Raw genomic sequence first — 12277 nt, forward strand, 5'->3', positions numbered from 1 at the left:
AATGCGAATTGAGTTATTTCAATTCATTATTTAAATGGTAATTTATTTATTATTTAAAAGCGCCATAGAGTCGATTGTATTATTAATTACTGCTGCTTTCAGTGATTCATAGTAACCAAAACACAACTGCTTGTAGACACGAGACCATGATGTAAAACAACGAATCTTCCGTATTAGGGTATGTTCTAAATGATGTCATACTTGAAAGCTATTTTTTTAGAACAAACAGTTATTCTAGATACGCCTCTGATTGGCTAGCACTCACGTATCCTAGCAACACGAGCCATATACGCAATCACTTCTTGAGCGATGTGAACCGGCCGATATGGAAATCTTTTTGACGGAAAATACCTACGAACGCTGTGAAAATGATCTTCCATAGAGTACCTTGGTTCCAATCAACCGTTTCTCGGACATGAAAGATATTGAAATGCATAGGCCTAGTTTAAACGCCGTTCTTTTCATGTGCTGTTCAAAATGCACGTTTGGCCTGGTCGAAATAGACAAAAGCACGCCTGGCAATTTATACGCCGTTCTTTAGGCGGCATTTAGCTAAAACTGCTTTAAACAGATTAAAATTTGTTGTTTAAAACCGCACTGATAACGCAATGATTCGAATAACCGCCCGGGGGCGGTTGAGAATCAAACTTTACTTGCGATAAACTGAATTTACAGTAAAAATGCTGTTACATTGATTATAAATCGATGACAATATTGTTGAAATGTGAGAATGTCAATGCGAGCAACTTAAAATGAAGATTTACACAATTCAATTGGTGCTTTTGTTTGGATATTCTAGGGGGAGGGGAGGGGGCGCTAATTTAAGGGAAGCCGCTTATTCGAATCGGTAATTAAGCTCGACTTAAAATACCGATTAAGCTACCGATTAATTATTTGAATGTCATTAAATGAGGAGCAACTGCAGAATACCCGTCCACAACGAGTTAACAATAAGACTTCACACCTCGATTTCTATAGAACGAGCCAGTAAATAGGAAAATGCAAATAAGTGGACGGGTATTCTGCAGTGCTCTTTTTGGAAGGGTGTCATTTTTTATAGAGTTGAGCATAGGAACTATACATTTCAAATTAGATAGATTAATGTTTGCGGTTGATTACAGTTAAGAATTGGTAAAACACTTTAAAGATTTAGAATTTTCAGGCTTTTCTTTGATACCCCTACTTGAAGAAATTGGTTCGAGGCCTTATAGTCCAGTCAATCTGTGATTTTAGGTGGAACTAATTGCAATAGAATTTCTCCCAGCTGATTTTGAACAAGTGATACACCCAGCTAGCAGCTATTCGTGTTCTGGGGGCAAGTGTTCGCACTGGCCTATCCCCTTGGTAGGATTAACTTGGTAGAATGTTTGCAAGCTATGAAAAGCAGCAGCTGCATGTGTCGGGGATAGAGAGTGGCCTCGGGTTCTATTTATGCCTACGACGCATGCAGCTTTCGATTTTCATAGCTTACGAACACTTACGAACATTCTACCGACTTCAACAGTGGAGAGGAGACTGCGATCTCCTAACTGAGAATCGGGGATGGGAACTGTCACAGGGTAAACTGGTGCCCATGCGAACAGACTTGCCTCCAGCACAAGGATCGCTGATAGTTATTATGCGGTGCAATTGCAAATCGGGTCGCAGCACCAAAAGATGAACCTGCAAGAAAAATGATATAAGACTGTAGTGCGGCGTGTAGAGAGTGCAAAAAGTCGGACTTGTCACAATTCTGGACTAATTGAGCTAGTGCTAGATGTTCAGTTTCATTAGAAAGTGTAACTAGCTTTCTCTAGAAATTTCTGATTACTGCTGTATTTCATGTATTGAATAGGCTAGCTACTGAGTTGCTGTCACATATAAGTTGTCGTGATGTATATCATGTTCTCTTGATTGTCTATCACTGACGCGAAGAATGCAGCAATACATTTGTGGAGAAAATATTTGAAACAGAAACAAAACATGGACAACTTGCTTTATTTCGATAATATAATTGTGTCTTTAATCATTTTTGGCCAATGACCTTTGAAATTTTCTGATTCTGACTTGTATTTTCAATTTTTTAGGGTTTTTAGACTCGGGTACCCTTTCAGGAATTGCGCTTTTTATCGATTTTAAAAAAGCATTCGGTAGCGTCGAGTGGTCATTTTTGCGCAAAGCTTTAGAGGCGATGAACTTTGGCCCTGATGTTGTTGAGTGGTTTTCGGTATTTTACAACCAGACCTCAAGTTGTATTATAAATAATGGGATTGCGTCCGAGTTTTTTTCTGTACAAAGGGGTTTGCCTCAAATTTCCCGCCGTTGTTATTAGGTGAAAGCGTCGACCCGTTGCTTAGCGGGTGTGAAAACTCATTAATACACACTTAGTCCGTAGACCGGTAGTGCGATTGTGAAATAATGCGAACAACTACCTTTTGAGACTTTAGCATTCTTTCTAGTTGTGTGGGTAATGTGTGTTCATTATTTTTTTAAACATATTTATTGTTCCGCGTACAAGTTTTTTTTACAACATTTCTCTTTTTATTTTTTTTTACATTCTTCTTTTTTACTTTTTTTTACATTATACTTGTTACATTATTCCTTTTTCTGTATTTTTTATTCTTTTTCTTTTTTTTACATTTACTTTTCTTTTACATTCAATTTACAAGTACACGGGAATTTACGAATACGTATAAACATAACACTACACACAAACACGCGAAGGAGGAGGCAGACCTGATGCTTGAGGAGAAAAAAAAAACTAATTTCAATAACATTTTCCACTTTTCGTTGAACTGCTTCTCTTTGTGATTTTTTCTAACTATACCGCTCTCAATATTTTTAAATATAAAAAAAAAACTTGTCATTAAAAAGAGAAAGAAAAAGCTTCAAAAGAAGGAGCCAATTTGTTTAAAAAATTTCTATGAATACTATATTTTGCAATGATTATTGCGTGATTTACTCCTATAAACCTTTTTTTCCTTTGGCTTATACCCATACAAAATTTCTTTAGGTGAAAGAAGAATCTCCAAACTAGACTTATCCCAGAACCATTTCAAGAAATGAGACCAAAATTCAATAGCCGTTCGGCATTTGGCAAAGATATGTTCTAGATTGTGCAGTTCATTGCAGAACTGGCAGTTTGGCGATTCAGAAAGACTCGTTTTGAATAAAAGAGAATTAGAGGGTAAAATATTGTGCACTATCTTGTACTGAAACACATTTAGAAAGGTTTCAGATGTGACTTTAAATGGTAAAGCATAAACATCTTCTAATTCGGTCAAAGGAACTCCAGAGTCTAATATTCGTTTTTCAGCGGTTGGGGCGGCGAAAGCTGCTGTCACAAGTAATTTTCGGTGTGCGGCGCATGTTAAGTTACCTAGTTCCAGGAGTGCCTTTTGGTTAAAAGCTTTAACCTCATCCATTGGTTGCTTGTCATCTGCCATCGCTGCTTTGTTGACGTAATGGGAAACAGCATTATACACTCCCATGATTGTAAGAAAATTTCAATCTAATTCGTGGGACGTTTGAAATTCTGAGATAGGAATCATTTCTCCTCTAGCAGAATAGAGATCGTGAATATATGTTATGCCTGCCTGATGCCATTTCCTATAGTACACAGTTTTGCCTCCTATCTTAATATTTTTATTATTCCATATTATGTCATTATACCATCTTCGGGATGGGCCAAACTGTTCTTCCGCTATATCTGCTATATTTGCCCAATATTTAAGAAAGACGGTATAGAAAGTGGGAATGACGTTATGACATTCTGTGCTTAAAAGTGAGACATCATAGTTACAAAAGAGCATGAAAGTCCCCCCGAATTTCTGCAGATAATGAAGAGGAATGATTTTCCATGGTGCTATAGAATCACTTAAAAAACGTTTGGCCCATGATAGTTTCAAAGACCTTTCAAAAGTATTGAAATCAATCATGTTCAGGCCGCCGTGTTTTTTCTCTCCGATTAGTGTAGATCGCTTTATCTTGTGGGTCTTACCATTCCAAACAAAGTCAAAAATGATGCCATCTATTTTCTTACCAAACCCGGGCGGCGACACTAGTGAGGTCATTGAGCAAACAAGTTTTGACAAACCCAGAGTTTTAACAATATTTATCCTTCCAAGTAATGTGAGATTTCTACCCTTCAAAGTATGCAGCAGCTTTTGTAGACTTTCCGCTTTGTCTTCAAAATTAAACTTGTCGTTCATTCCATTGCCGTACGAGAAAGCGCAACCAAGAGCTTTAATCGGATGCCTAGGCCAATTCACACCCAATGGAGTCTCGCGCTTCTCTTTATCGCGACCAAGCCATAGTGCGTCAGTTTTGGATTTATTAATCTCTAAACCGGACACACGTTTAAACTTATTCAACGGTTCGAATAATTTCTCGCCGGAGCATGCGTCTTTCAAAAAGACAGTCAAATCGTCTGCGTATATAGAATATTTAATCTCATTTTTGTTGACAGTAATTCCTTTAATATTAGGGTCGTGCTGTATTGCGCAAACAAGTAGCTCGATGGCTACTGCAAAAAGAATTCCTGATAGCGGGCAACCTTGTCTGACACCTCTTTGTACAGAAAAAAACTCGGACGCAATCCCATTATTTATAATACAACTTGATGTCTGGTTGTAAAATACCGAAAAGCACTTAACAACATCAGGGCCAAAGTTCATCGCCTCTAAAGCTTTGCGCAAAAATGACCACTCGACGCTACCGAATGCTTTTTTAAAATCGATAAAAAGCGCAATTCCTGAAAGCTTTTATTGATCAGTATAATAAAGGATATCATTGATTAATCGAATATTTTCGCCAATAAATCTGCCTTCAATATAACCCGTTTGGTTTGGTCGAATAATAGCAGGAAGCACCTTTTTTATTCTTTGGGCTATAGCAGCGGTCGCTATTTTATAATCGGTGTTTAGTAGTGTTACCGGCCGCCAATTCTCTAATTTTTTCTTGTTCTTATCTTTCTTTGGAATGAGAGATATGACGCCTCTTCTCTTTTCGACGGACATTTTGCCGGTTCGAAATGCATGATTAAAACTTTCCACAAGGGGAGAATTAATTTGATTCCAACAAAATCGGTAACATTCATACGACAAGCCATCAGACCCAGGGTGTTTTATTATTTTGGGTGTTTTTCAAAACTTCAAGACACTCTTCCGGAGAAAGTAGACCGCTCTCGCCCTGTAGTCTCTCTAGTTTTCTTAAATTCTCATTGGTGTGAAAGATATCCAAATCGTCTGGCAAGTTGGACTTGTCTAGGGACGATTTGAACAGAGTTTTATAAAAATTTCTAAAATTTCCTTTTCCTCAGAAACAATTGTGCCATCGTTCAATTCTATTGTTTGTATCCATTTACCAGTGTAGTTTTTCTTTTCTAAGTTTAAAAAATATTTCGAGTTTTTTCCCCCTCTTCATACCAATGACTTTTACTGCGTATGATACATCCTCTTGTTTTCTCTTCTAAGATATTATCTAATTTTTGTTTCTGAGCATAATATTTAGAGGTGTTTTCTTGTGTTGGAGCTTGTTCAGCTATTCTTTGTAAACTATTTACGTTTCTTATGAGATCTAACTCTTTGTTTCTGCAGTCTTTCCTTTTGCGTTTGCTGTACTGTATACATAAAGATCTTATTTACATTTTCAACATTTCCCACTGTAGTCCTTTATCATAGTGAGGTTCGGTGTATTTTTGCTTAAAAACCGAGATCTTTTCTCGCATCTTTTCACCAAAGGATTCATCTTTTAACAACGCGTTGTTAAACTTCCAAAATCCAGGGCCTCGTTTCTTTGCGGGGTCCCTTTCGAGACTCAAACAAATAGCAGAATGGTCCGGAGATGCGGCATCAATAAATTTACACTCTCTAACCTCATTTAAAAAGTGATTCTGATATTTGCCAGTAGTCAATGCGACTTTGCCGTGTAAATGATTTGTTTCTCCAAGTATACGTTGCTTCGTCGGGATTTATATGTCGAAAGGGGTCTTTTAATGAAGTGGACAGTTGTTAAGATCTGATTGCTTTGATAACACTTTTTTGTTTTGTTTGTACTTTCCCCAGTTGGACCCAAATCTATCTAGCTGAGATAGCGCGCAATTTGCATCTCCGCCAACTATCAGATTGGATGACTGTGCATCTTTTAGTACCTTTGCAATTTTGTCATAGAAGTCACACTGTTGTTTGTTATCGTTCGGTGCATACATGTTCAGGATCGTAAAATCTTCTCCATCTAGAGATACCTCTAACAATATAAAACGGCCGTTTGGGTCAGAGAAACTCGATTTGACAATAATGTCAAGTTTCGGATTGAAAAGGATCATTACTCCTTTTGAGTGCGTGGTGTCGTGACTGAAGAAGCAATTAGCGCCCCACTCCGCATTCCAGTAAGACTCATTATGTTTTGAAGAAAATGTTTCTTGTAAAAAATATATATCCTTTCTCTGTAAATGAAGCCATCTGAAAACTTTCCTGCGTTTCCTTGACATATTTAGCCCTCTTATGTTTAATGACAGTAAATTTAGAATCATCGCGACGATTTATAAATAGTTTTGCATCTTTGGCCCAAAATAGTAACCAGGAAAAACGCGTGGATAATAATATTCCTTCAAAGCAGAAGTCTGCAGAACACGAAACATACAAAGACAATACAGACACTAAACATAGAACACATGTAAATACAAACACATAAATATCAATTTTAGTAGGTCGGACAAAAATTGTCATTGACCCAGCATTTCGGCTTTTCCATAGCTTATTTGACGGCGGCTCATTATATTGATCAGCCCTATACTAATAATGTTCATCAGTCTTTGAAAACAAAAATACAAGTCCAAATAGGGAAAAATAAATCTAGTCCATTGAGCGTAAATATGTTATTTAAAGTCCTTTCAACGAATATACCTCCAAACTTTATCTGTGACCTGGTACTTGACGGCTGCTGGAACCGACCACATCGTTTAGCCTCTCATGTTTGGTGCTTGTCTCGAAGCCTTCCATAATTGCTTTCGTTATTTTTGTACCGCTTCCGTCACGTCGTCAGTGATGAAAATTCGCTCTTTCTTGTCCCTCTTCTTTAGCTCCTTCCCTTTAAGTGTTGTAGCGCCTGCCATTAGAACATTCCGCTTATCACTCTCTAGCAAAATTCGGAAGAATATCGGCCTTGCGGATCCGTCATGGCGTTTCTTGTTGGGAGACCTATGCGCACGCTCTAATTCGATAGGTTGCTGTATTTCTAGCTCGTTCCTGAGGAACTTCTGGACGAAATCAATGGCTGAAGGTGAATTTTTTTTCCGCCTCTTCCGGAACGTTGTGAATGATAATATTATTTCGACGCGACCTGTTCTCGAGACCTTAAACTCTGGTCAGTAGTGGGTCTGTCGTCTCTCTCGTTGCTACGGTCTCTAACCTTTCTGTTATTTCAGCGACATCCTCCTCTATGCTGCCCACCCCCGTTTCAAGGTCGGTTAGGCCATCTTTGAATTTTTCACACTCGATTTTCATGTTGTTTACGTCTTTTCTAAGTTCTTCGAGGCAGGCAACGCTGTTCTCTATCACTCTCACCCGTTTCTCTATTCTTTCCAGCGTGTCGCATATTTTCTGTAAAACACTTTCAGTTGCGCCAGAAGCCATTTTCAACAATATAGGAAACTCTATGTTCGGTGCCAGCAGGTTTTTAACTCTGAGCGCCTTTGAAAAGAAAAAAAATACTCAAGAAAGCCGGAGCCGTCGAAAAGCGTAACTACTCTTCGGCTGCCATATGCTTGTTCATTATTAAGTAAGCAGCTACTAGCCCCAAAAATGTTTCCATATATTAAGTATGGATAAATGAGAGGAAAATAAAGTGAGTGCGTAGGTAAAAATTTACTTACAAATCTTATGCTTTCACGTGCTTTTGGCGATCTTTTGGCAAATATAGTCAATCAAGCAAATTTCTATTTAGTTTTGTCTGTGCAAAGTGCTCAAAGAATATGTACACTCGTTTTTAGAGCGATTTATTATTTTATTTATAGTTGATAAGTTATCTGAAGATTTAAGAGAGAATTCAACATCGAGCTGCCAATGGTAAAAAACTTTGTTCAAAGGAAGATTTCCATAATTAGTTTTGGAAATATTTCATATTAAATCGATACTGAATTTATCAATAGCTAATTTTTACTTTAGTAATTTGTTGCTATGCTGAGTGGCCAATGATATATATCCACATCATCTTGTGTAAATCGCTCAACACTCAGAGTTCTCATAAAACAAAATGTCTGAAAGGCTATATAGTAATGATGAAAGTATACCCACATAATGATGTAATCGATATAAATGAACCTGGTGCATAGGGTTTGTGCATCTCATAAGCCGCTAAAAAAGACACCCTGTGTCCCGCCCGATTGTTTTATTTTTCATGCAAAATCACATTTAATACAGCTCATGGGGGCGTTATAGGGGGACCACATTTAAAACTCGCTCTCAAGCGTCTTCTATCACGGTCCCGAGCTCTGTTAGCTGACACCTTTTCATCCTAAAAGGTGAGAAAGCAAAGAAAGTATGTATTTTCATCGGCTGATTTGGTAGTATCCCGCTCAGCCGTTCGTAGTGTCGCTAAGATCGACGACTCTGTGCAGGAGGCAACTGCCTTAGGATGGAAAACTATTGCTTCGTTAATGTGCAGATTATGTTTCTTTTATTTTTAATAACTTTAAATAATAGAATCAAGATGCGGTAACGGTGTCTCTTTCAGAGGTGCCACTGGAAAAGCGTGTTTACAAATAGTTGCCTGTATAGTCTTGCAAAATCCTTTTTTTAGAGAAATCACCAACGCGGGGACAAAACTGTAGAGAACATTATTGAAAAGGCACTTACCTATACCTTAACGACGACTTTTATGTCTTTCCTCCCCCTCCCCCCCCCCCCCCTCTCACCAAACAATGTTGTCTACGTTCGCCTTTTAAGGTGATGTTACACGCGTCATCGTTTTTTTCGCGCAACATGCTGCACGAAAAAACGATTGCCGTGAGTAGGCTGTTCTCGGCACTATTTTAGCGCAATTTGGGTTTGGGAGCACTATCTGGTACCCCTAGCCGTGAGTTCCGCCTCGTTTTTCACGCAACATTCTGTTTTGCAGCATGTTGCAGGATTTTGAATCAGGATCAAAATCTTGCAACAAAAAATGACGAATTATGAAAAAATCGATCCGTGTAACATCACGTCGTCGTTTTTTTGTGCAACAAAACCCAATCCATCTTGTTTAGGGCATGCAAACATGGTCGTGTCAACAAAATCTGGGCGCGCAGAGCCCACAAACGATGTTGCAAAATTATCCCGCGTAACATGTACCCCTAGAATGGTGGCGTTTGTTGCGAGAAAAAACGATGTTGCAAACGACGCGTGTAACATCACCTTTATTTACGGACATTTTAAAACCAACATTGTCCAGGAAAGGGGCGGGGGGGAAGGGGGACGTAAAATTTGGAGGAGAGAAGTTGATAAGCAGTAAAACGGCCAATATTCTCTACTAGTTTTGTCCCCCGTTGTAGGCTCTAGATCCCTTCACCTCCACTCTAAAAGCCGGGCAGTCATTGTAAACAGTGGGGATGAACCTTGCGTTGGTTGGCGAGGGAGTTGTTTTAGGGGAATCTAAGCTATAGATCCGTACACCTCCACTCTAAACGCCGGATAAGAATTGTAGGCAGTAGGGGTGAACCGGATAAACCGTGCGTTGGTCGGGTTGGCGAGGGAGTTGCTTTTCACGTCTGGCTCGTTCACGTTCCCTATGAATACTTGGAAGTAAATAGTTTCAGTATAAATCATGCACTGATCTCAGGCATCTTTTGCTTTTACTTTTGGTGTTCCGTATTAGCATTGCTGTACATGTTGGCACTGCTTTCGAGGCCGATAGCGGTATTTCTGCAGGTTGTGATGTCTACAAGAAATACACAAGAAACGTCGATTACTATAAGGACAAAGGGAATTGTAATTTTTGATCAGGATATCGGCATGGACATTGTTGTAGCTGATGATGCAGCTGAACAGCGGTAAAAGCAAGAGTGATAGTGAATAGAGATAGTGAAGAGAATTGTAATTTTTGATCAGGATATCGGCATGGACATTGTTGTAGCTGATGATGCAGCTGAACAGCGGTAAAAGTGACATATGGTAGTGATGTTAATGATGTTAACGTTTTACAAGGTTGATAATTTATGGTATTTTAAAGCAAATTGAGAACTGCCCAAATTTAGCAGCATTTTATTGTGGAAAATTTCTAAGTGGCAATAAAATTACGATTTTATATGTACATAGACACCAGAAAACATTCAATACCGACAACAAAGCTCAACTCAGATTGGCTTGCCCTTTAATTAATCCACCACCCCTAGATTTTAATCAAAATAACAAGGCCTTTTTAGCATTGTGCTGCGCGATACACCAGTGGATTGGATCACATATATGCCATTTCTAGCAAGTGAATATCTTTAACCTAGAAAATAGATTTTTTTTTACTAGGACATGACTGGACTCATTAATAGAGATGATATGCATAGCTTTTTTTATAAAAAAAAAAATGCCCTAATAACATCAGATTTAGGCAAGGTTTTGTGATAAGATTACTTTGACGTTAAATATACAGGAAACGTATCAAAAGTGGGTTGACACTGCTGCTTTGAATTTATAAAGGCAAATATTTGTATGGAATGTGGGCTTCCTGTGGTTTCCCCAATGGTTTTAACATAAAAATTATCTGTAAGAATATCAGCTATAACTTAATGAGGCTTGTTTGTCTATCAAGCAGAATTTGCTACACTGCTGTATGGACCTAAGCTTGCCAAAAAGGCATCGTTCTCAGGCAGTGAGGCAAGCATATTGTTTAGGGTGTGAAGGTACATTGACCCCTCAACCGGCCTGTACCGGTAATGCTATCACCAAGGCAACTACTCCTAAGCCAAATAATAGCACAGGTTCTTTGACAAATTTCAACTCGAACAAGCAAAGAAAAGCAGAATCACTTCTCTTAACAAAATGCTCAAAATACCACACAAAGGAGAGAAATCAGCAAACACAACTCAAGACACAAAGAGATACCTTTATTCTGATCCTTCAGGTTCATTTCCATGGCCTCAAAAAACAATGTCTACTCCTTGAAGGCTGTAAAACCACTTGGATGCCATTGCGGATTGCAAAGCATCCTGGGAGATCCAGGGAAAAATTTACGAGGGGAGGGCCAGTCAACACTCCTCTCCCCAAAGTCAGATGTTTTTTCACCCCAAAGCCAAACAAATCAGAATAGCAGTCTAAGCAATTTTGGAATCAATTTGGTTTTAGAAAAGACAGCATTTAGGAGAGCTGTGGTGATTCATAAGGAAATTATTTTCTTATCCAGGCAAAGCCAAACAAGAAAAAATCACATAAATCCACCTTTGCTTGCAAATATCCATAAGCACTCAATTATGCCCCAATAGACTTCATGATTTCCTAGGACACTCTCCAAATATGCTCATAGCTGTATTTTTGATGAAAAATACAAGCAACCATCAACTTACGCTGGCTTCAGCACAACGACGAGGGATTAAAAGTGGGGACCGCAAAGCACTGTTGGAAAGCTAGGATATCACTGACTAGGTTCAGCGGTGTTTGACTTGGACGGGCTGTATAAAACTCAGAATAGGGGGGGGGGTATCTGTTTTCAGTCTGGTTTTTTTGTAAATTCAGCTAAAAATAGCTGAATATATATAGAATATATAGAATAATTTGAACTCAGTAGGTCGACAATTCACTGGGTTATCTGAATAAATTTAAAACTGTCGGACATTTAGTCCATTGAGGACCTTTCCCTACTGTCGGGCATATAGCCACTGCGAAACAAATTGGTAATGTACTGCACTGTTGGTGGACTAAAAAAAGTTTGGACCGATGGCTACCCTCCTGTCAGTTTAGGGATTTCCACTCTCTTTCGTTCAGAGCTCAATCACTTGTACTTGATCACTAGAGATATCTTGAGATTCGCGTTTCCGCGAGAACCAGGGGCACAGCCACACCCTTACCGGTTAATTCCTTGTAATATTTAAAAATATTGAGGGGGGAGGGGTACGTGCCTCAAGGTGCCAAACCCCCTGCTACAACCATGTTTTTTTTTTTTGGAAAATTAAGTCGTACAAATAAAGAGAAAACTTTTAATGCTTGCATAGTTGGTTTTGTCTTACATTTAGGAAGGCGATGCATTATGATAAGTCATTTTGGTTCTGATCGGTATACAAAGATGTTGCAGGTCGCAAGTCTTGATTGCGAACACACACACACAAAAAAACAAT

Source organism: Nematostella vectensis, chromosome 11 (assembly GCF_932526225.1).
Source record: "Nematostella vectensis chromosome 11, jaNemVect1.1, whole genome shotgun sequence".
NCBI classification, from domain to species: domain Eukaryota; kingdom Metazoa; phylum Cnidaria; class Anthozoa; order Actiniaria; family Edwardsiidae; genus Nematostella; species Nematostella vectensis.